The sequence below is a fragment of the Papio anubis genome, chromosome 2, assembly GCF_008728515.1.
Source record: "Papio anubis isolate 15944 chromosome 2, Panubis1.0, whole genome shotgun sequence".
NCBI lineage: Eukaryota > Metazoa > Chordata > Mammalia > Primates > Cercopithecidae > Papio > Papio anubis.
Window position 1 is genome coordinate 183,686,177 of NC_044977.1, and position 23,520 is coordinate 183,709,696.

The 23,520-nt window shown below is 42.2% G+C and overlaps 1 long non-coding RNA gene across 1 annotated transcript in view; it reads right to left on the minus strand.

Moving 5' to 3' along the window:
• LOC103882463 overlaps positions 1-10,287 on the minus strand; it is a 66,624-nt gene extending 56,337 nt beyond the window's left edge. The window contains exons 1-2 of the long non-coding RNA XR_644305.4: positions 10,167-10,287; positions 3,258-3,388 (exon numbers count right to left, since the gene is read on the minus strand). This is a non-coding gene — a long non-coding RNA (uncharacterized LOC103882463). The remainder of the gene's footprint in view (positions 1-3,257; positions 3,389-10,166) is intronic.
• Between the last annotated feature and the right edge of the window lie 13,233 nt (positions 10,288-23,520).

Sequence of the window (23,520 nt, forward strand, 5' to 3'; positions counted from 1 at the left end):
CAGTCCTCAACTCCTTCCTCTCATTGTCAATTCTGAGTTCCACAGGGCAGAGGTATTTTCTCATCCTTGTATGCTCAATGCCTAATACAGTGTTCATAACTGCTAACTGAATACTGTGAGATCAGAGATTGAGGTTTAGTCACCTCAAAATGTACCTGACACATATGAATTTACTTATTGCTTGTTAATCTGAAAGAAATTCTGAACTAGTGGCTATTTCTAAGGAAGTAATGCTCCACTGTTTTTCAAATTTACATTACAAACTTAGTAGTGGGTATCAAGGAATATGATGTGTGAGTGGGAAGGGGTGGTTCTTGGAAATGCTTTTATTCCTGATAGTGATGTTTTGTGAAAGCCTGTTAGTTTTGCAAAATGCCTGGTCCTCAAAGTTTGTAAGTCCTAGACTAGAAAGTGGTCTTAAAGCCATGCATCTAGTTCAACTCATACTTCATACATGAGTATCCAGCCTGTGTGTGAACACTGCTAGGGTTAAGGAAAACACCAATTCTGTAAGCAACATGATTAATCTTTAGGCAGCTACATTAGAAAGTGCTCGCTATATTACTCAGCCATTAGAGACAATGATTAAGAGGACTGTATGGCCCTAATGAGCATGTTTTCTACAATGACACATAAAACAAAGACAAAGCAAGGTACAAAAGCCATCATAAACGTCATGAACATAGCTATGAAAAATATGCATGAGGGAAAGGATTAAAAGAAACCATATCAAAATTATAATTCATTCACTTATTCCTTTACCATTCCTTTACCATTCATTCCTTTACCAAATAGCACTAAGGCCCCATTATGGACAAGGCACTGTTCAAGACACTATGGATATGGCATGGACAAGGTGGACAAGTCATAATAGCTGGGTTATGAAGATGGAATTGGGGTGAACTTTTGTTTATTATATCCATATTCCCCATTTTCTGGCCTGAGTTTATATTGATAGTTGAGAAATCCTTCCTTATACTGAAAGGACGTGAAAAAGAATCTTTTATTTCTCGAGTCGTGGAGGTTTCAGAAAATGTATTATACAAATAGCTCTTCTCGTGAAAAGACGTTGACTTTCTATTAAGAAAGAAATAATCAGTTGTGCCAAGGTGAGTGTGACTTGCCTCCAATGAATTTATCGGCAAGATAATGCTTTCCACTGATCTCAAAGAACAGAACAGCCATAAAATTCTTAAGTCAGAAAGGACTTTCCAATTTATTTTTTCAGATTACCAAAATCAAGAGCAGAGCTAGAGCAAGAACGCATAGGATAACTTTATAATAAAACCTCAGGGTTGGAGGAAACCTTAGAGTTGAACTCTCTAGCCAGCATCCCTAAGTGTTCATCTGACATCATTCTGAAGTCCTCTAAAGACAAACCCTTGCATGCATTTGATTAAATTATTGCAAAAGAGAAGTTTGGCTCACTACAAGTTTCATGAATAGCCCATAGTGGGCAGTTTTACACTTCAAATAGCTCTTTCTTCAGTATTTGGTTGCCTTCTAAAGGAAGTGGGCTGGGATGTGCGTGAGCATCTCCCCACTTCAACTATGTGAAATGGTCCACATGCATTACTGCAGATCTATGTTCTCCTTGCCATGTGGCTATGAGTGATGAGCAGCATCTCCTACATAAACTGCCTATAAGAAGACAATTGTCGATTAAGCTGGGATCACTTTACCTAGGATGACAGCACAGAGTTTGTGAAGAAATCCAGTGATACAAATGGAAGTTGCCTCAGTTGAAACTCTCTGGAAATCAATAAATCTATTACACCAATTCTTAATTCACCCATAGTAGAGTTTATCTAAGTATCATTATTGGTCCATGCTGACAACTTCAAAATGGAGTTTGCCTTTTGCTTAGTGAATAAAACCTCCCAAGGTAACTAGCTGCTTTCAAAAGCTTTACAGCCGTTTTTTTCACAGCATCTTGATGTTGGAACCAATGGTGTTCTTTCACAGAGAGAGCTCTGATGGAGAGAAAATGGATTGTCTAGAAAGAGGCATCTTTTTCTCTGGTCCAGTGATGTTAGTAACAAAGGGTTACTCTCTTATAACCAGTCTGTCTTGGAGTCTTGCTCCAAACTTCACAAAATTTCTGCCATACCAGGCTCATGCTTCTTCTCTCTATTGCACTAAAAGACATGGGGGTGGCCAAATAAGGGCATAGGGCTTCCTAGCAAATACATCTGTCTCACGGGCAGGGGGCAGCAAAACTCAAGGGCTCATTTGTTAAGATTTGCTTTAAATGTGCTTTTCTTGATGTGGGGTGGGTTTTTTGGTTTGTTTTTATTCTGTGGCAGTTTCTTGCCTCAACTACTTTATTTAAAATGATTAATATAATAATCCATTTATATTTGTGTAGAAGCTCTCAAATAGAAAAGCTCTCAGCCTGCTTGGAATTTAAATAACTATTTCCTATTGACGGCATTTCCTTTGAAATGAAAGTTCCTGAAATGGATGTTCCTGGGAAGCTTCTAACTCCTAAGAGTTGAGGAGAGTGTTAATTGACGTCTTGTTATTTATAAGAACAGTGCCCTTGCAGCTGAACACATCATCCATAAGAGTAATGAGAAACAACCCTAAATGGGGCCTACTCTTTGTGAGGAAGGTCTCAAAAGAATCAAGATGCAAAAGATCATATCTATTTCACAGAAGCCAAAATGGATGGTCTTTCTGCTCAGATGCTCTGGGAAATTGATCGGTATTGTGAAAATGGCAGAACACTTGACACTGGAAATAAATCTGTTATTAAACCAACTTGTTCTATTGTTGTTCTTTTATCAAACAATATTTTAGTGTCTTGCTTGCTCTCCTAGAGTCAAACATAAAAGAATCCCTTTCTGACTCGGCAAGCAATGAGCACCATGTAAGAGAGAAAGTGCACTGGTTTAATTCTCAGCTATGACTCAGGCTAAACAGGACATGTAATTCTCTTTTCCTCCATTTCCCCATCTGTGAAACAGGATTTTCATTCCTGGCATGCACACCAGAATGTGAGGATCAAATAAACTAATAGATATGAAAAAATGATGTAAACTATAAGGTAGTCCTATATAACTAGAATCACATCCTTATTGTATCACGTTTATCATAATTGACCTGCGTACATGTCTGTCTCCCTAATGGACTGTGAGGTCCGGATTCATCAGTTTCCATGACAAATTAACAGGGTGCTTCTGTTATTCGCTTTAAAAGGCTTGAGTCTACATGACAACCAAATGGTTTACAAAGGGGGAAAATTCAGTACTCACTTTCGCATCACGGAGAACAAACATCTAAATGTTGTGTTGCGTGATATCACATTTCTAACAGCAGGCAGATGTTTGTCATAAAGTCACTGACTAACTTCAGCAGGATTTGTCAGCCTTCACCATGGATCTACCTGGAATTAATAAGGAAACTTATTCACATACACACAATCTGTCCCAGGGTATAGTGTAAAAAAAGCAGCACAGAAAGAGGAGTGTGTGCGTGTGTGTGTGTGTGTGAGTTGAAGATTAAACACACCAAGAGAAAAATGAGGCAGTGAGTTCAACACCTTAAGAATAAGGAGAAGGTTTTTATTGTTGTTTATGTCACCATTGTTGTTACAGTAAATAGATTAGAAAAACATTCAATAACAAAATAAGGGGAAACCCCAGGGTAGGGTTAGCATCCGCAAAGAGTTTCCTAATGTGCTATTTAATCAAACAGGATGCCAAGGCCTTGGGCATTATTTTCACAACTTTCTGACATATCAAGTTTTCTCCATGAGACAAACACAAACAGGCTTCCAGAGACAGCAAGTATATCCCAATATTGAGACCTGAATGTCCTCATAAAGAGCATACTGTTGTGGTCAATATCTACACACTTCCAATAAATAAAATGCTTTGTCCGTACTATGCCAATGTCAGTAAAAGTAATTCAATGAGTAGCCGAAACCATGCCTTAACTCAAAAGCTCTCTAGTCCTGATGCCCAGCTAACTCTCCAAAGCATTTACTAGTGGGACCTCGGACAGATGATGTAGTCTTTTTTGGTTCGTTTTCAAATCTGAGAAAGAGGAGTATTTATCCTGATAGGGCTTCTAGGGGAAAATAATCAAAGACATAGTACCTGGCACATAGTAGGTTCTCAATAAATGTAGTCTGCCTTCCCACTGTGCAAATAAATGCCCAAGAAATCTGAAGAGAAATCTGAATGCCCATGTTCTAGTTGTAAATGACAGGCAACATTAGAGGGTAACTTCCTTTGACCCAAACCCTGAGTGTGTGGTAAGCAAGTCTTTTATATATGAAGGCCTTAATCCAAAATTAGATTTACAGTGCACATCCTTTTAGCCCTAACAGCTCTTTAATGAGCCCATTACGTTAACAAGTAGCTTGGTAGCCCAGCTCTTTGCTCTACTCTTCTTTTCATCTGCTCAGCAAGACCACAGGCATTAACTACATAAATATATTCTGCATTTTGAAAAGAAAAAATAAAAAGACCCTGCCACCCCAGATGCTTATCCCTTCAAGGAAGTCTCAGACTTTAGCAACAACAAAGTGTTGGTGTGTGAGACCCCATAGAGTTCATGAATTTCAGATGCTTGTAAGAAATTATCTGTTTTGCTGGACTCTTGCTGGGATCAATCAGCCCCTCAGTGGTTGGTACAAATTAAGAGCTAGTGTGATGCAAGAAGAATATTTTAAACACCATTTGACACCAAGTACTCCTCTGTCCTCTTCCTGCCTCCCTCCCTTCCTCCCCTCTAACTCTTCTACCAGCCACCTTTTCACCCCCTTTCCTTTTTAACTGTGACTCCCTGACTCTGCTCAAAGTCGTGAAGTGTAATGAAAGTAATGGCACATGTGTCTTTTCTGCAGAGGGATACTGTTTATAGAGTGATTTCCCATCATCTCACAGGATCTCCCAACCGCCTGGTATAGACACCAAGCAGGACTATCACCACCTCACCCTACTGTCTCCCTCTGTCTTTCCCAATGTATTCCCCATCTATTCCCCACACAACTGACAAAGTAATCTGCTGAAGTTCAAATTGAATCATGTCATTCCTCTGCTTAAAATAAATCCTTGGTTCCTCCTCATTGCCCAGAGGATAAAGGTCTGCTGGGGTTCACCCCTACCCTCCTCCTCAGCCTTGTCTGTTACCACTCCTTTCTCATTCATTCTTGCAATTCTCTGAATACATTAAATTACATTTTGTCTTCCTATTTTTCTCTGTCCCTGAACTACCCACATCACCCTGGTCATTCAAGTATTAATTGCTAACTCATATATAGCCTTAAAGATTCAGCTCAACCAACTCCCACTCCAGAAAGCCTTACCCAATTCTCTAAAATGACTTAGGTGCCCTAGTGCTATATTCTGTGGCACTAGTGTTTGCTTCTGGCATAACATTTATCAGACTGCAATATCATAGCCAGTTAACCGTCTGTCTAGACTCCCCACCTCCAACTAGACTGTGAGTTCTTTGAGAGCAAGTGTAGGCTTTGTATACCTCCACAATCCTAGTGTCTGGTACAGTATCTCATATATGGTAAGCCATGAATTCTCAACTTGGTTGCTTGTCATGGTTACCTGAGTTTGTTCATGATACAAATCCTCTAGATCTAATTCTAGAGTTATTAAATCAGTATGTCTGTTGCAGGTGGAACCTAGGTTTTCATGTTTTGTTGAAGCTGTGATGATGATGTACAGCCCTAGTTATGAATAATGTGGTATGTAGGTATTAATAAATATTTGACAGTCAATGAATGAATGAATACATAATGTCCCCATTTTAGAGATGTTGAAACAAGCTTTAAGAGTTAGAAATTTGGCCCATTTTGCTGAACAGTAACTTTTGGAAAGATAGCAATCTCAAGAGGTATAGGATAAAGCCTTTCTAGACTAGAGTTGGACTCGAGTTGTTTATGTGCATGCAAATCACCTGAATTACTCTCTAGCTTTTTCAAGCAGAAATAGGCCTTTTCGTCTAGGGAACTTAATAAAGTCTGACCCAGTGTCTAATACACAGTAGGTCCTCACTATTTGTTGAAGTGCAACTGCATGGCGTGAATCAAAGAGCCCTGCACCTGGAGTGAGGAGCCTTGAATTCTAGGCCTCTTTATGATATTAACTGTGACTTATTCTGGAGTAAGAATTTCCTCGGGCTTTAGATTCCCTATCTACACAACCAGAGGTAGACTAGATGATCAAAGATTGCTTTCAGCTCTGACATTTTTTAATACAATGAGTCCTGGAGAGCTTGAATCTGAATTTTGGCCTACTGCTAGATGAAACACCTTCACTATGACTAAGTTAGATGGCATCTGAGGCCCACGGGAGAAGTGACATAAATACAGTTTTTAATCCATCATGAATGTGGCCAGGATGGAGTGCTACCTTTTGTTCTGCTGAAAGACAAGTGAATATTCAGCCCTAAGCACCCTCAAGGCTTGCCTGAGATGCTCACCTTGGCATTCAGACACCAGCAAAGATCTCCCACTCTCGATAATGTGAAGCCACTGTCACAGGGGCCTCTGATACAAAGGCTGACTCCCTGGAGGAGCATGGCATAGTAAGGAATGTGGAGGGAAGGCATGGGCTCTCTGACATTCACAGAAGAATAGCAATAACCTAACACACGCACCCAGAGTGATGGTGTGCAAATCATAGATAATTTGATTTTAACAACCTTGCAAAAGAAAGAAGTAGGTGTTATACTTCTACCGTGCATGTTGGGAAATTAATGCTCAGAGATGTTGAAGGATTTCTGCATAAATGTAAAGTGATTAAATGTAGGAAACTGATGGCAGATTTTTCTGGTTCCAATGTAATATTCCTTTGGCTACATCATATTGCCTCTTTTTCTTATTTTATCTGTTGGATACTTACAAAAATTCTTCAAGGGAAAAAGGGCAAGTATTTCCATTTCCATTTTATGGAGCATAAAGTTGAAGCTCAAAGAGAATTTTCAGTCTCACACCAAGTAGCGGGGACTTCCATTGCACTTTATGGTATATCACTACTGCTTCTTTTTTATTGTATTTTATTGCACAGTCTTACTTCTACTCCATCAGAGACTTAGAAAATACTGGTAATGTAATTTACAATTTTCTAACAAGAAAACTGAGGTCCAGAGAAGTAATATTGGAGAAATTTATTAAAGACAAATTTATGAGTTTGGATTGGCAGTGTCATCATTGGAAATCAGCCCCTGTACCATCACAGGACCAGAGGACCACTCAGAGATATGGTGCAGGGTACTGTAAAATGATGAAGAGTTGACTTAGATATTCATTAAGCTCCTTCCTAACTATACGCGTCCATGGTTCTACGTCTAACCCAAAGCCCCCAGTCAGGATCTCATCGGTCAAGATGTGAACCCAAGTCTTCCAAATCATACTTTATCCAATGCTTTTTTTGCTCTATTCATTCAACTTTCCTTGGCTCACATTTCCAAATATTTCAGAATCCAGCTATCTAGGTGTAGGTGTAGTTATCATTTGAACACTGGCCAGAACAAGATCTCTCTGTAGGTTTACTGAGTAAACACTGACAAACTGGCCACTCAACAAATCACACACATTAACATGGAGTAGGCTTCTCAAATAACATGAAATGATTTTTAAAAGTTCCTAACTTGGAGACTGGATCTTGGCTCTAGTCCTGAGTATTCCATCAAATGTCTTTAGGAACCTGATCAAAGTCACTTTCTGTTTCAAGGCATTGAGCATCCTCCATCGTAACGTGACTCTTGGACAAGAGGTCTCTTTTAAGCTCAGCAACTCAAGACCACAAGACTAATTATCTTTGCTGCCAGCCATGCTAAGGCTGGAAGACAAGGAGCTTGCAATAACAAGCTTATCCAGGGGCTAACCAGAGAAAGTCAGGCTTAGCAAAGTCACATTGACATTTTTTACCAGGCTTGAATCCATTTGAGTTTGGGAGGTAAGAAGTAGCCCAGAAATAACGCAATGAGAAATTAGCCTCTCTTCTTAAGTCCTAAACGGTCATATGCCTTTGAGCTCCATTGCCCAGTCTCAGGTTGGCACTGTCTTCTGTCAGTAGCTATAATATTCCCCCCACAACAACCCATCTCTATTTCTCATCACTGTCAACCCCATCCTCCATATCCCTAGACAGAGCTCCCTGCTTATGTTCCTACCATTTCTTGGCTGACAATCAATTTTCCTACCTGTCATTATCAATTCTGTTCATTAACTCTCCCACCTGTCTCAGCTGAGGCCTCCTGACACCAAAAAGCATCTCAAAAAAAAAAAAAAAAAAAAAAAGACAATGTTCCCAAGCAGAATAATTGAAACTTCTTGCACATCTAGAGAGCCTTCTGTCTGAAACCCTCAGAGCCATTTTTTAAAAGTCAGTAGAAATGTACATTTTATACTAGAGAGGCAGACTTCACCATTCTAGCACAACCAAATGAAAAGTAAAGCAGAAACCAAAAAACATTCAGCAACTACTTCTTTCTTTGTGGTTCACAGAATGCAAAACTGGTCTGACCATTTTTTTTAGTTGACTTGTTAATTGCCTGTAGTTCTTTTAAACATGGCCTAAGAAATGGTTAATACAGCAATAATACTGTGAAGGTGAAAATGCTAGAGAGACGATCTTGTGCCTTTCTCCAAGGAGTTCCATGAACTGCTAAGTTGCTAAGACTTGATAGGAACTTTTAGAAAGACTTCTGTAGCACTACAAGGCAGTAATACAAATTGATGAAAAATCTGTTATCAGACTATCTGTATTTAAGAGTTATAATAACAACAGCTATTCTTAGACAATCCTTTACCATTTATAAGGTATTTTCACACGTCACATCACTTTGCAGTTACTGTTTCCTCTATCCTGAACATTCCTCCCTCGGATATCTACCTGGCTTGCTCCCTTACCTACTTCAGAACTGTATTCAAATGTTGTCTTTCCTATTGGCCTAAAAGAAAATGGTAACTGTGCCCACCTTACCTGAAACTCCCTATCCCCTTCCCATGATATGCTTCTCCTCCACAGCACTCCTCACTATCTGACTTGCTATATATTTTACTTATAGAATGTGAGCTTCCTAGGGAATGAGATCTTTGTTATTTTCATGGCTGTATTCTCAGTGCCTGGATTACAGTAGTTGCTCAGTTAAGACCTTTTGAGGGAATAAAAGAATACATTGTGAATGCAATTCTCCCCACAGCCTTGAGGAGCAGGAGGCATCATTATTACTATTTTGCAGATGAAGCAACTGAAACTCAGAGAGCTAAGTGGTCAGACCACATGGATGAGAGGGACAGACCCAGATGGCCTCACACTGGCTCACTCTGTGCTCTCCAGAGACCACATCTCGGAAACAGACACTTTAACAAGTGCACCCTCCCACGCAGGAAGGAGTGGCCAAGTCAGACGGGTGCTGAGGGCTATAATGCTCAACCCTGTGCCTGCACCCCTGTATTAGTCCTCTCTTGGCACCTGCCTTACCTACTCTCCAGGGAGTGTGTTCCCAGGCACCCACTGTATTTGATGAGCACCTGCGGGTCTAATTATCCCATTAAGGTAGGATAAACAAAGGAAAAGGAAGGAAGAAATAATTACAAAACAAGCAAGCCTGAATGGTCAACACATCAACACAGTAATTACATTTCTCCAAAAAGAAAAAGACAGGAACTAAGCATTTCCACCTAGCTCTTTTCGTTTTCAAATGGAAGCCTCCTCTCCCAGCTAGCTGCAGAGCAGATTACTTGTACTGGCAGCTTCCCCACCCTCACCATGCTCCTCGTTTCCTCTATTGACAGAAGTGGGCCATTACTCTTCACTAAAATTCAGTGTCCACACACTTGCCCCTTGACAACACTCTGGAAATTGATCTCCTTAAATGTCTTTGGAACTAAGTTAAGGCAATTTATTCTTTCCCTGATCCACATGGGTGTCCTCTGGGACAGAATCATTGCTAAAAGGACGATCATGATTTTTTGAAAAGGGAGGGAAGTCTCTCGGGAAGGAGGCAATCCAAAATCTTGGTGATATCGAGTATAAGTGATTTTAAAAATCAAATGCCATTAGTACCGCTATACTGCTTACAAAGAACATTCACATGCATTATCTATAGGATTTAAGCTTTGTGCTACCCTATGAAGAAGCTGAGAAATACCTGACTTTTTTATAGACGACAGAACTGAGGAAATGACTTACCAAAATTCACATCCCTGTAAGTGAAAGAGCAACAAATAGTTGTGTTTGGGTGAGGGAGAAAGGACAAGATGGAGGAAGGTGAACAAGGAGGCACAATCCATGTTGCTTCCGGGTTCTTCCTCACCAACTTTTCCGCGCCCGGGAAGACGCAGATCAACCGAGCATGCGCCAGGTGACGTCAATCCGAAAAGATCGAAACTTACCCGGCCACGCCTATGGAGACGCCCCTATCACGCCCTTATCCCGCCCACTGCCCGCCCCATTCCAGTACCAATGCATAAAAGTCCGCTGCCGGCAGGAGCCGGCGTGACTTCTTCCGCCGCCGGCAGGAGCCGGCGTGACTTCTTCCGCCGCCGCATCCGTGGACTGGGGAACCTCACTGGAGAGCGCCCGGGGGACTTCCCTGGCCCCCTACACCTGAGGACAGAGAACCTCGCCGGAGAGTGTGCGCATATTTGCAATAAAAGACTGTCACTTTCTTACGTACTTTGGCCTCATGTTTAATTATTTAGCTCTCCTAAATTAAATTAAATGAAACAAAACAATTTGAATCCAAGTTTTCTGACTCTAAATGGAAAGTTTTGTGCCACAAATAATGGCATGTATATGTACATGTGTATGTAGAGAGAAAAAGAGACTGATTCTTTCTTTACCCTGCACCTTCCAAATTGTCTTTTCCAGACACCTCACTTGGCTTTCCTGTACTCAGATAGTATTTTCCTGCATCAGAGAGCAGGACTCTGGCAGTCCCCATACCAGCTATGCTCAGAGGTCAGCCAAGTATTTGGCTTGCTTTAAGAGCATGGACTTTCGAGTCAGACAGACCTGAGTTCCAGCAGGGATAGATTGCACTGATCCTCAAAGTCTCCAACCACCTCATAGGGTTGTTGACAGAATTATATGAAAAGACACCATATGATATCCATCACAGCACACGGCACACAGAAAATGCTCAGTAAATCACAGCAATTCTTGTTGAGTACACTGTTCACTTCTGTGTCACATCTGGGAGGTGGGGGGTCCAGGCTGTTATCTTACACTATTGCCCAAAGCCTTTGCCAGAGTCACTCTCTGGGCTTGAGTGTGCATGGGAGCAGTGATGTCCTCTCCTCTGAGAAGTTCTGGGTGCTGAACAGTAGCAAAGACAGCAGCAGGCATTCCTGTTTTCTGAACATTTAGTGTTCTCCATAAATAAATGTCATTGATGTCGTCAGCCGCCCTACCATTAATCCTATTTTAGATGTGTTAACACCATTGATTGTGTCCATAGACCTGCTAAACACTGAGTATTTGTGTCACTGCAAAATTCATATGTTGAAACCCAACCCCCAAGATGATCATATTTGGAGGCAGGGCCCTGGGGAGGCGATTAGGTCAGGTTAGAGGCCCTCATAAATGAGATTAGTGCTCTTGTAGAAAGGACCCCAGAGAGCTCATTTGCCCCCTTCAGCCATGTGAGAACATAGTAAAAATATGGTGTGATATTATGAGATTGTATATGTGTATGCGTGTGTGTGTATGTGTGTGTGTTTTCATTAACAATTCCCAGTTTATCACTCCCATAGCCCTATTACAGTCTTTTGTTAAAATGTGGGGGCACTTTAGGTGTCAGAAAGCAGAATCTCTCTCTCACTGACCTTCTTCTGCTGTTTTTCACCTGCTTCTTTTTCTCCACAAGGCAGGCTTTAGAAACTAAAAATATACTCTAATCTTCCCCCACCTCTGGCCAGAAAGAAATTTTCTGACCCACCCTGTCTGATTGTACATCATAAGACCCCTCCTTCCAAAGAGGTTCTGCCTCATACCCTGGGGAAGGAACACTGCACAGAGAGGCCAAAAAGAATTGGAACAGGCAGGACTTGCTGGGTTTCCCCGCTCAGTTATTAGCATTAAATTATACCCTTCTTGTCCAATCACATTTCTACATGGCTGTCAATCAAGCCTATCCAGTGAAGTCTCCATAAAAGACCCACGAGGACAGAATTCAGAGCTTCCAGATAGCTGAACATGTAGAGGTCCTTGGAGGGTGGTGCATCCAGGAATGTCATGGGAGCGCTATGCCCCTTCCCATACCTCGTCTTATGCGTCTTTTATTTGTATCCTTTGTAATATTCTTTATAATAAACCATTAAGCATAAGTAAGCATTTCCCTGAGTTCTGTGAACTGCTCTAACAAATTTATAGAACCCAAGGAGGTGGGTAATGAGATCCCTGATTTATATCTGGTTGGTCAGAAGCACAGGTAGAGCAGCCTGAGGTTTACACTAGGCATCAAAAGTAGGGGACAGAGGCCTGGTGCGGTGGCTCACATCTGTAATCCTAGCACTTTGGGAGGCCATGGCAAGTGGATAATCTGAGATCAGGAGTCTGAAATTAGCCTGGCCAACAGGGTGAAACTCCAACTCTACTAAAAATACAGAAATTAGCCAGGCGTGGTGATGGGTGCCTGTAATCCCAGCTACTCAGGAGGCTGAGGCAGGAGAATTGCTTGAGCCCAGGAGGTGGAGGTTGCAGTGAGCTGAGATTGCACCATTGCACTCCAGCCTGGGTGACAGAGTGAGACTCTATCTCAAAAAAAAAAAAAAAAAAAAAAGTAGGGGACAGTCTTGGGGACTGAGCCTTCAACTTGAAAGGGCTCAGTAGATAGCCCTGCAGGTAGATAGTGTAAGAATTGAATTGAATTGAATTGAATTGAATTGAATTGAATTGAATTGAGGACGTCCAGCTGGTATCCACTGCAGAATTGATTGCTTGCTTGATGGTAGAGAGAAAATCCCAAAACATTTAGTCACAAAAGTCTTCTGTGCTGACTGTTGTGGCATAAGGGCAGAGAAGAAACATTTTGTGTTTACTCCACGCTCAGATGGCCATCTATGAACCAGGAAGCAGGCCTTGCCAGACACCAAACCTGCCGGTGCCTTATTCTTGAACTTTCCAGCCTCTAGAGCTCAGAGAAATAAGTTTCTATTGTATATAAGCCACTCAGTACTGTGGTATTTTGCTATAGCAGCCTGAAAAGACTAAGACAGGCCGTATCACATAAAGATGCAAAGAAAACCTCGGTAACTCAACAAAGGATGCAAACTGAAAGAGTCCACCTGTCAGAATGCAGGCTCTTAACCACCACACTATGCCACTTAAAGAGTGAGCAGGCCCCTTTGGAACACCTTGTCTTCTCCTGCAGCAGGACTGACCCCTTCCAAGTACCCTTTCCTACGTGGCAGTTCCACCCTGGCCAGTCTGTGGCTCAAGCCACAGCTACAATCACAAAATGTTAAAACTAGACAGGCCCAGAGATTTAGTCTCCTTACCTAGTAACTCCCTCATTTCTCAGATGAAAGTGAAGCCCAGAAGGGAGGTGAGCTACCTGAGGCCTCACAGTCTCATCCCATAACTGGAATGAAACTCAAAACTGTGAGTACATTGTGGGCTATGGGAAGTTGCTGTACCGGCTGCCTGGTCGCTTGGCTGTGCCTCTCCTTTACCTTCTCTGGCACAGCGTGCAGCTCCTCACCCCCCTATCAACACAGGCTGTGGTATGACTTGGTTTGTCATAATATTTTGTTTGAATTGTTTGATTTAAAAATAGATATATTGCCGGGCGCGGTGGCTCAAGCCTGTAATCCTAGCACTTTGGGAGGCCGAGACGGGCGGATCACGAGGTCAGAAGATCGAGACCATCCTGGCTAACACGGTGAAACCCCGTCTCTACTAAAAAATACAAAAAACTAGCCGGGCAAGGTGGCGGGCGCCTGTAGTCCCAGCTACTCGGGAGGCTGAGGCAGGAGAATGGCGTAGACCCGGGAGGCGGAGCTTGCAGTGAGCTGAGATCCGGCCACTGCACTCCAGCCCGGGCGACAGAGCCAGACTCCGTCTCAAAAAAAAAAATAAATAAAAATAAAAATAAAAAAATAAAAATAGATATATTTATATATAGGTATCGATATATAATCTGTGCTTTTTAACATAGGCAGCCACAAATCTTTTTGGGAAAGTAGGTAAAGAGCAAATGAATGTGTAAACAAGCCAGGCAAGGTGGCTCACAGCTGTAATCCTAGCACTTTGGGAGGCCAAGGCAGGTGGATCACCTGAGGTCAGGAGTTCGAGACCTGGCCAAAGTGGTGAAATGCTGTCTCTACTAAAAACACAAAAATTAGCCGGGCGTGGTGGCAGGTGCCTATAATCCCAACTACTCAGGAGGCTGAGGCAGGAGAATCGCTTGAACCTGGCGGGCAAAGGTTGCAGTGAGCCGAGATCATGCCATCTCCCTCCAGCCTGGGTGAAAGAGTGAAACTCCGTCTTAAAAAAACAAACAAATAAACAACAGCAGCAAAACAAACAAAAAAACTGTAAATAAGTAGATTACTGACAACTTAGCATCCTTTTCATCATTCTTTCTGAAAATTTTGCAAATTCTGAAGTAGGTAAGTGCAGTGAAGAAAAGCAAATTTAGCAGTGAGTATGGCTCATAAATTACTTTCCTAAAGGCAAGAAATAATAAGAAATGTGGGTCTATTTCTTCTCAAGGTAGAAAAAGAGAATGTCAAAATAGTGCTGCCTGCTGAATGTTGAAAAGCAAAAGCACTGAGCTACTAAGTCAGAATGACAGTGCGTATGTTGAGAGTGGGTCATTTCATGTGCCTAGGTACTTAGAAACCTGATCCTCAACCACAGTCCCCACTGTGCTTTCCCTCCCCTCTGCGTTCTTTCTGGTCCCTAACTTAAAGAACTAGGACCTTTGCATGAGCATTTGTCTGAGGATTTTAGCCCGAGCTGTTCCATCATTCTGAAACATTATTTCTGTGTATCTCTGCGTGGCTGGTTCCCACTGGTCAACAGCAGCTCAACTTAGGTTTGACTTCCTCATGGAGGCTGTCTCTGGCCACCCTATCAACTCCTCTTACCACTCCAGCAAAGCACCTGGAGTTATTCCCATCATAATAACACTTATCGCTACTTGTTTTCTTCCAGAGTTGATAATTGTTTCTTCCCCATTAAAATGCTCACTGAGAACAGGGACCTTGTCTATCATATTCACCACTGTTTTCCCAGTGCCTAAACCAGTACACAAGAAGTAACTGTTAAATGAAGGTAAATAATATCAACAAATACCTTATATTCTAAATCAAGGGTCTAATTCACAAACTGGCCAAAAACCATCGATCGATCAATACTTACTTAACAGTCAATGTGTGCTGGGTGCATTTTATGAACTGGATGGGGGTGGGGTAGATGCAGAGATGAATATGATTAGTCTCTGACCTCAAGAAGTTGATGCCCTGGTTGGAGAGTTAAGACACACACTTTTAAAAATAAAACTTAAGTAACATAGCCAGCACTCAAGGACAAATAAAGGGTTCAGAAGGCCAACGTATTGAAGAATAAATACAAAGGATTGAAGGCTAAATACAAAGGAAGGTACAGAGAAGGCACGATGCCTGTCAAAGCCACAACACATGAATGGAAGTGAGAGAGACCAGAAGCAGCCTCCCAGTCTCCCTGGCCAGGGACTTTCGACACCATTGCAGGCTTCCCTTGTGCCCCTGTGACTCCAAGTGACGTGGACTTGGAGAGCTTGACTCTCAACCTGGCACCTAGAGAAGAGCCCACATTTGTCCAATGTTCTCTCTGTGAACCATGTTGTACAAGTTTCCACATGTCATCTCAGTTACTCCTCACTACAACCCTGACTACAGGAAGGTGTTACAATTCTCATGTTAGATTAATACAAATGGAGACCCTAAAATGAAAACTATTTCACCCAAAGTGACACAGTCAATGGAACCCGGTATACCTGCCTCTATAGGATCTTACCCTTTCCCAGTTCACACATCTGCCCCCTTGCTCAAAACCGAAGACACTTCCAAGTTCACACAACAATTAGGGATTCATCCCTAGGTCTGTTCAACTGAAAAGCGGGTGCTTTTCTAAAACCTGGCAGATAGGAACAAGGACTGAGTCCATCATTACTCCTTTTGCCCCACTGCAGAAACAGAGCCCTTCGGAAGACTCACATGTTCAAAGGAGAAAAGAATGGTGGTTGGAATGTGAAAATGCAATGTCTTGGAATTCATTTGGTGTTCCCACCCTTATTCTTGATTAAAGTATTCCCTGGTGACAAGTTCTTTAAAGAATTTCTCTCAACTCCATTCTGCGGTGTGGAGTAATTGTATGTCATTAAAAGCCTAGGAATAGTCAAGATTGCAAAATTCTTGCTGTGCTCTTGGCAAAATCATTACTCACCAGCCAATGTTTAGAAATCAAAATGCTGCCCTTACGTGCCATTAAACACAAATATTTATCAACGCTGCACCAGAATGTTAGGCTGACGAAGGTTGGATGTTTGTGGGTGTGCTTGCGTTTGCATAATTAGATTCAGGTTTTCAACAAGAACAAGCTGGCTTACTGAAGTTTATGGCCTTCAGATACCCACCTACAGGAAAACGGGAGGCTTTTGCTTATTTATATCTTAGAGAAATGTTAAAATCCTCAGAAGTATGCCCAAAGAAAGCCAGGGAAATTTCTGTTTCACTGCTTTTTACAGGCATCATGAAAGGTACTGCCTATGGTAAAACACATACCAAGACAGTCAGGAGAGATGAAAATGGACATCTAAAGCTAAATAATGATTCAGGATAGGAAATATGGACGGATAAATCATCATTTAAAAACTTCTAGAGTTTGAAGAAAATGAGGCTTTCAATCCCTGTCTTCAAGTTTCCCTACAGGTGGCCGCTAGAGTTAGTATCTACTAAAACAGATGAGAAATTCTACTAAAGCACATGGTTTACTTAGGTCAAGGTTCCTGGAAGCCAATTCTGAGATGGGATTCTCATTCTGGGGATTTACTGGAGGGAGTGCACTTGGGAGAAGGAAAGTAAAAGAAGCAGAATAAGTCAGAGGGGAAAAGCTCAGTCAGAGCCAATCCCACAGGAGCACAAATCACCCACAATCAGTCCCACCCTGAGGCAAGGGAAGTAGCCTTTTGCACAACTGTCGGTGGCTGAGGACTGTCCTGGAAAGGCTCCCATTTTTCAGAGAAGTGATGCAGGCCTGGTTGGTCAACACTCACAGCACCTGGGAATGAGTACACACATACCAAAGGGGCCTGAGTCGGGCACCGGCAGCATCCACCATGGTACATGTGACTCTTCTTATGAAACTTTTATTTCATTCTACAGGATAAGGTGCAAACTTTTCAGCAAGGAGTCTGAAACATTCTGTGTTCTAGCCTTAACTTCATGGCTCTGAAATAGATTTTCTAAAAATCTAAGACTACTTAATGTATTTGTGCAAATGTCTATGTGTATGTTGAATATATCATCAGAGAAGAGTCAGAGGATATCCACCCCTCCTTCTACCAATAGCTTCTCTGCCCTCAGAAGAAAGTTAATTTCTGAGCCTGCCTTTCTATGGGTCCCAGACTAGCCCTCCAGCCTTGTCTCCTATCACCTCTTTCGACGCAGCTCAACCTTTGATAGCGCAATAAACTGTTAGTTATTTCTCAAAGATGCTGTGTTCTTTCACCTCTCTCAGACTTTATGACACTTAGGATCAATAAGAGATAGACTAGCACAGAAAACGAAAACCCATTCCAACCATTCCTTAATGTGACCAGCATTATGGTCTGAAAGTACAGTCTTAATGATCTTGGGCCATTTTTAAAAACCTCTCATGGTCTCTGTCAAGCAAGGCCTAAATCCCTGGTGTGGAATGTCCTCTGCCTGTTTTTCTGCCTTCACTCTCCAGTTCAAATGGCACCTCTACTGTGGAGCCCTCTCTGACCCACCCCAGCCTTTCTATCCCTTCACAGCCCTGCGTTACCTTTTCCTAGCACTGCTGTTATTCTGCTGTATAGAATGATCTGTTGTGTAGGTATCCACCTCTACCATCAGATTGTTTCCTGATGGCAATGCCTTTCACAGCACCTAGCACCTCACTGGGTGCGAAGCAGGTGCCAGTGCAGGCATACTAAGTGGAAGAAAATAATGCATTTCTAAGGAATAGGCTCCAGGGAGAGTCCTCACAGACACTGCGGGACTTCCACAGGGAACTCATTTAAAGTACCTTTAGATTAACAAAATAAACAACGACAACAGATGCTGAGATTTATGGGACACTTATTATATCAGAATCCACGTTTAACATTTTACATAAATTAACTGATTTTAATCTTATTTGGCAGGTACTAATTTTGTTGCCATTTTACAGAAGAGAAGACCATATTGTGAAAGGAAAATAAATCTCAGGACCCCAAAATCACGAAGCCAAAAGGAAAAGTCAAGCTGTGAATTGTGTCAGGCAAACCTGCCTCCTATTTTAGTTCTCAAATGAGATAGTTACAAAGATTGCTTTAAAAGCTACATATCTCCCTCCCAATTTGCCAACAGGAAATTTCTTGTGGGCCTCAAGACCTTCACCTAAGCCAATTCTGTTGAATTTCACCCTGGCTATGTAAATTGATAGCTTATCTTCACCGGAGAAGTACAAAGGACTGGCAGAATCAAGGTCATCCCTCTGCTCACCTGAGACAAATGCATATCCAATTGCTTCTTCTGCCCTATTCTTTATGTAAAAATGCAGATTCACTGAGTCAGACTAAGGCATAAGTGACTATTCTTCTACCCCCACTCACATGTGAGTTATGTCTTCAATGAAAGGTTATAAAAGATCCAAAAGAATGCAACTTTTTGTCTCTTATCTACCCACCAGAAGTCCTCACTTCCAGTCGTCCTACCTTTCTGGGCCGAACCAAAGTACGTCTGACACATATTGATTGATGCCTCATGTCTCCTAAAGTGTATAAAACCAAGCTGTGACTCAACCACCTTGGACACAGGTCAGCCTCCTGAGGCCGTGTTATGGGCATGTCCTTAACTTTAGCAAAACAACTTTCTAAGTTAATTGAGACCAGCCTCAGATATTTTTGGGTTCATAATATCAGGGAGTTTATGTAACTTGTTCACGATCACACAGCTAGCAAGTGGGAGACCAGGGCATTAGAGCCAGAATGCCTTTAACCACAAAGTAATCAAATGAAGGAAAATTACTCATGCTCCCGTATTTCCGAACTGTCGACCTGAGAGGCAGCGCCATGATGAAAAGCACAGTCATGGCACTTTTTGTGAGCAACAATTAAGATCCCTGTACCCATTCATTCCCTTTCTTTCAAAGGAAAATGGTTGGAATGGGAACAAAGAAAGTAGGTTCTTAAGGTATATTTTATGCTTATATATTTGTAAGTTGTTTTGTTTGTTTATTCAGAAAGGCTTTGAATTGGAGCGGGAAGAGCGCCTCTTTGAGTCATGGTTTCCTGATTAGTAAAGTAGACTTTTGCCTGTTTTATTTATTTCAGAATGCCTTTGCATGGATTCCCCACTCAGGTACAAGCTTCACAGAAGTGGAGATTTTACCCAACTTATTCATCACTGTTTCTTCAGACTCCAACACAGCGCCAGGCATAGCATAGGCCTCAATAAACACTCGTTGGCTGAATGAATCAAAAATGAGACACTAAGGGAATACAGTGTTTCTTTCTCAAAGGGTGGTCCAGGGACCACTCGCTCCTTGGTTACCTGGAGAGTTTGTTTAAAGTACAGATTCCTGGGCTAAAAGTGACTTCTTCACTCATTAATGTTTGAGAACTACTGATATAAATGTTATGCAAGTGTCTGCGAACTGTTCGATTTAACAATTTAATGAAATTAACTTCAAGTGAAGTTGTAATTATCATCTGATAAAGAATGAAGAGGGAATCCTACTGTTTCTCTCCACTTTTCCTTTACTTCCTCATTCTTTTCTACTTTCCCTCCCTGTATTAGTCCATTCTCACATTGCTATAAAGAAATACCTGAGACTAGATAATTCATAAAGAAGTTTCATTGCTCAAGGGTCCCAAAGGCTGTACAGGATGCAAATTGGCTTCTGCTTCTGGGGAAGCCTCAGGAAGCTTCCAATCATGGCAGAAGGCAAAGCGGGAGCCAACACTTCACATGGCCAGAGCAGGAGACAGAGAGAGGATAGAGGCGCCACACACTTTCAGACAATCAGATCTCATGAGAACTCTATCATGGGAACAGCACCCCCATGATCCAGTCACCTCCCACCAGACCCCACCTTCAGCATTGGGAGTTACAATTTGACATGAGATTTGGGTGGGGACACAGATCCAGACCCATATTATTCTGCCCCTGGCCCCTCCCAAATCTCATGTCCTTCTCACATTTCAAAATATAATTATGCCTTCCCAACAGTCCCCAAAGCCTTAACTCATGCCAGCATTAACTGAAAAGTCCAAAATCCAAAGTCTCATCTAAGGCAAGGCAAGTCCCTTTTGTCTATGAGCCCACAAAACAAGTTAGTTACTCACAAGATAAAAAGGGGATACAGGTATTGGGTAAATACTCCTATTCCAAAAGGGAGGGCTATAGGCCCCACACAAGTCCAAAACTCAGCAGAGAAGTTATTAAATCTCAAAGCTCCAAAATAATCTCCTTTGACTTCATGTCCCACATCCAGGGCACTCTGATGCAAGGGATGGTCTCCCAAGGATTTGGGCAGCTCCACCCCTATGGCTTTTCAGGGTTCAGTCCATGCAGTTGCTCTCAAATAACAGGTTATTTGAAATAACCAAAGTGCTAGCAACAGCCTTTGAGATCATTAAAGTCACCATTTTAATTGGGAAATTGAGTGCCTGTGACTTTTCCAGGTACAGGATGCAAGCTACTGGTACATCTCTCATTCCAGGGTCTGCAGGACAGTGATCCCCTTCTCACTGCTCCACTAGGCAGTGCCCCAGTGGGGACTCTGTGTGGGGGCTTCAACCTCACATTTCCCCTCTGCACTACCCTGGTAGAGATCCTCCACAAGGGCTCTGCCCCTGTAGTGGGCCTCCTCTTGGACATCCAGGCTATTCCACACATTCTCTAAAATCTAGGCAGAGGCTCCAAAGCCTCAACTCTTACACTCTGAGCAAATTGACCACCACATGGAAGCTGCCAAGGCTTCCAGCCTGCACCCTCTGAAGAAGCAGCCCAAGCTGTACCTGGGCCCCTTTGAGCCACAGCTAGAACTGGAGTGGCTGGTATGTAGGGAGCAGTGCACTGAGGCTGCCCGGGGCAGTGGGGCCCTGGGTTTAGTCCATGAAACCCTTCTTCCCTCCCAGGCTTCTGAGCCTGTGATGTGAGGAGCTGCTGCAAAGGCCTTTGAAATGCCTTTGGGGCCTTTTCCCCATTGTATTGGGTATTAGCACTTGATTCCTTACTTATGCAAATTTCCACAGCCTGCTTGAATTCCTTTCCTGAAAATGGGCTTTTCTTTCTACCAAATGGCCAGGCTGCAAATTTTCCAAACTTTTATGCTCTACTTCCCTTTTAAACATAAGTTCAAGTTTTAGGTCATTTCTTCGCTCACATATATGAGCAATAGGTTGTTAGAAGCAGCCAGATCACATCTTGAATGCTTTGCTGCTTAGAAAGTTCTTCTACCAGATATCCTAAATAATCACTCGCAAGTTCAAAGTTCCACAGATCCCTAGAATACAGGCCCAATGCAACCAGGCTTTTTGCTAAAGCATAGCAAAAGTGACCTTTAATCTAATTCCCAGTAAGTTCCTCTTTTCCCTCTGAGACCTCCTTAGGCTAGACTTCGTTGTCCATATCACTATCAGCATTTTGGTCATAACCATTCAACATGTCTCTAGGAAATTTCAAACGTTCCCACATCTTCCTGTCTTCTTTGGAGCCCTCCAAACTCTTCCAACCTCTGCACATTACTCAGTTCCAAAGTTGCTTCCACATTTTCAGGCTTCTTTTTTTTTTTTTTTTTTTTTTTGTGAGACAGGGTCTCTCTCTGTCACCGAGACTGGAGTGCAGTGGCATGATCTCAGCTCACTGCACCCTCCACCTCCCAGGCTCAAGATTCTTCCACATCAGCCTCCAGACTAGCTGGGTCTACAGGAACATGCCACCACACCTGGCTAATTTTGTTGTTGTTGTTGTTGTTGTTGTTGTAGAGATGGGGTTTTGCCATGTTGCCCAGACTGGTTTCAAACTCTTGAGTTCAGGTGATCTGCCAACCTCAGCCTCCCAATGTGCTGGGATTATAGGCATGAACCACTGTGCCTGGCCTTAGGTATCTTTATAGCAATGCCCCACTCCTTGGTATCAATTTTCTGTATTAATTCATCCTCACACTGCTATCAAGAAACACCTGAGATTGGATAATTAATAAAGAAAAGAGGTTTCATTGCCTCAGGGTTCCAAAGGCTGTACAGAAAGCACAGCAGCTTCTGCTTCTAGGGAGGCTTCAGGAAGCTTCCAATCATGGCAGAAGGCAAATGGGGAAGCCAGCACTTCAAATGGCCAGAGCAAGAGGAAGAGAGAGAAAGGGCAGAGGTGCCACAAACTTTTAAACAATCAGATCTTCTGAAAACACAATGACAAAAACAGCACCAAAGGGGAAATATGCCCCCATTATCTAATCACCTCCCACCAGACCCCACCTCCAGCACTGGGGATTAGCATTTGACATGAGATTTGGGCAGCAACACAGATCCAAACCATAGTACTCCCCTTTCTTCTCCTCCTCCGTGGTTATTTCTATTTTCTGGCTTAGGGCAAGGCCCAGGAGAACATCCATAAATGCTATCCTCTCCCTTGTCCCCAAGGATAACACAGTCCAACAGAAAAGAGGATAGAGTAATTTATATTTTGATATAATCAATTCTACAGCAGATATAAGCTAGGGCGTCACTTCTCCCAAATTATCAGAGTGAAGAAGGTGGTTGCCAGTTCGTGTTGGGCTTCTTTACCTTAAGTGCCATCCTTGAAATGTTGAAGAACAAAGAAACCAAGGAGAAGAAATAATTTTAATCTTAAAGTTTTGATTACTCTTTTCTTTAATAATGTTCTTCTAATTCATAAATACCTGGCTTTTCTTCGATTTAGCAATTCAGTGCCCTTCTCTTCCCAGAACCTGCTTCCCTGGGTCAATAGTTCTTCCATCCAGACTACGTCAAATTTACTTATTTGCTTCTTATTTGTGCCCGGCTTACACACATGGTAGACTTGTAAATACTGGCGAGCAAACACATTTTCGATTGTAGTAAATCCTAATGAGCAAGAATATGCCTTGAAACTCCTTCTACATGATACTTTTCTTGCCTTTATTCGTTCCTATTTTGAGTGGATTTTTACCATCTCAATTTCAGGTACAGACAATATCTGATTCTTTTTCTGTGGACTAAATTCTGATTACTCAAACACTTACTATGTAGCAACGTTGGGGATAAAGGTTTATTTATTGAGTTGGTGTCATGAGCTAAGCACATTATATTTATTGCTCAATTCAATCT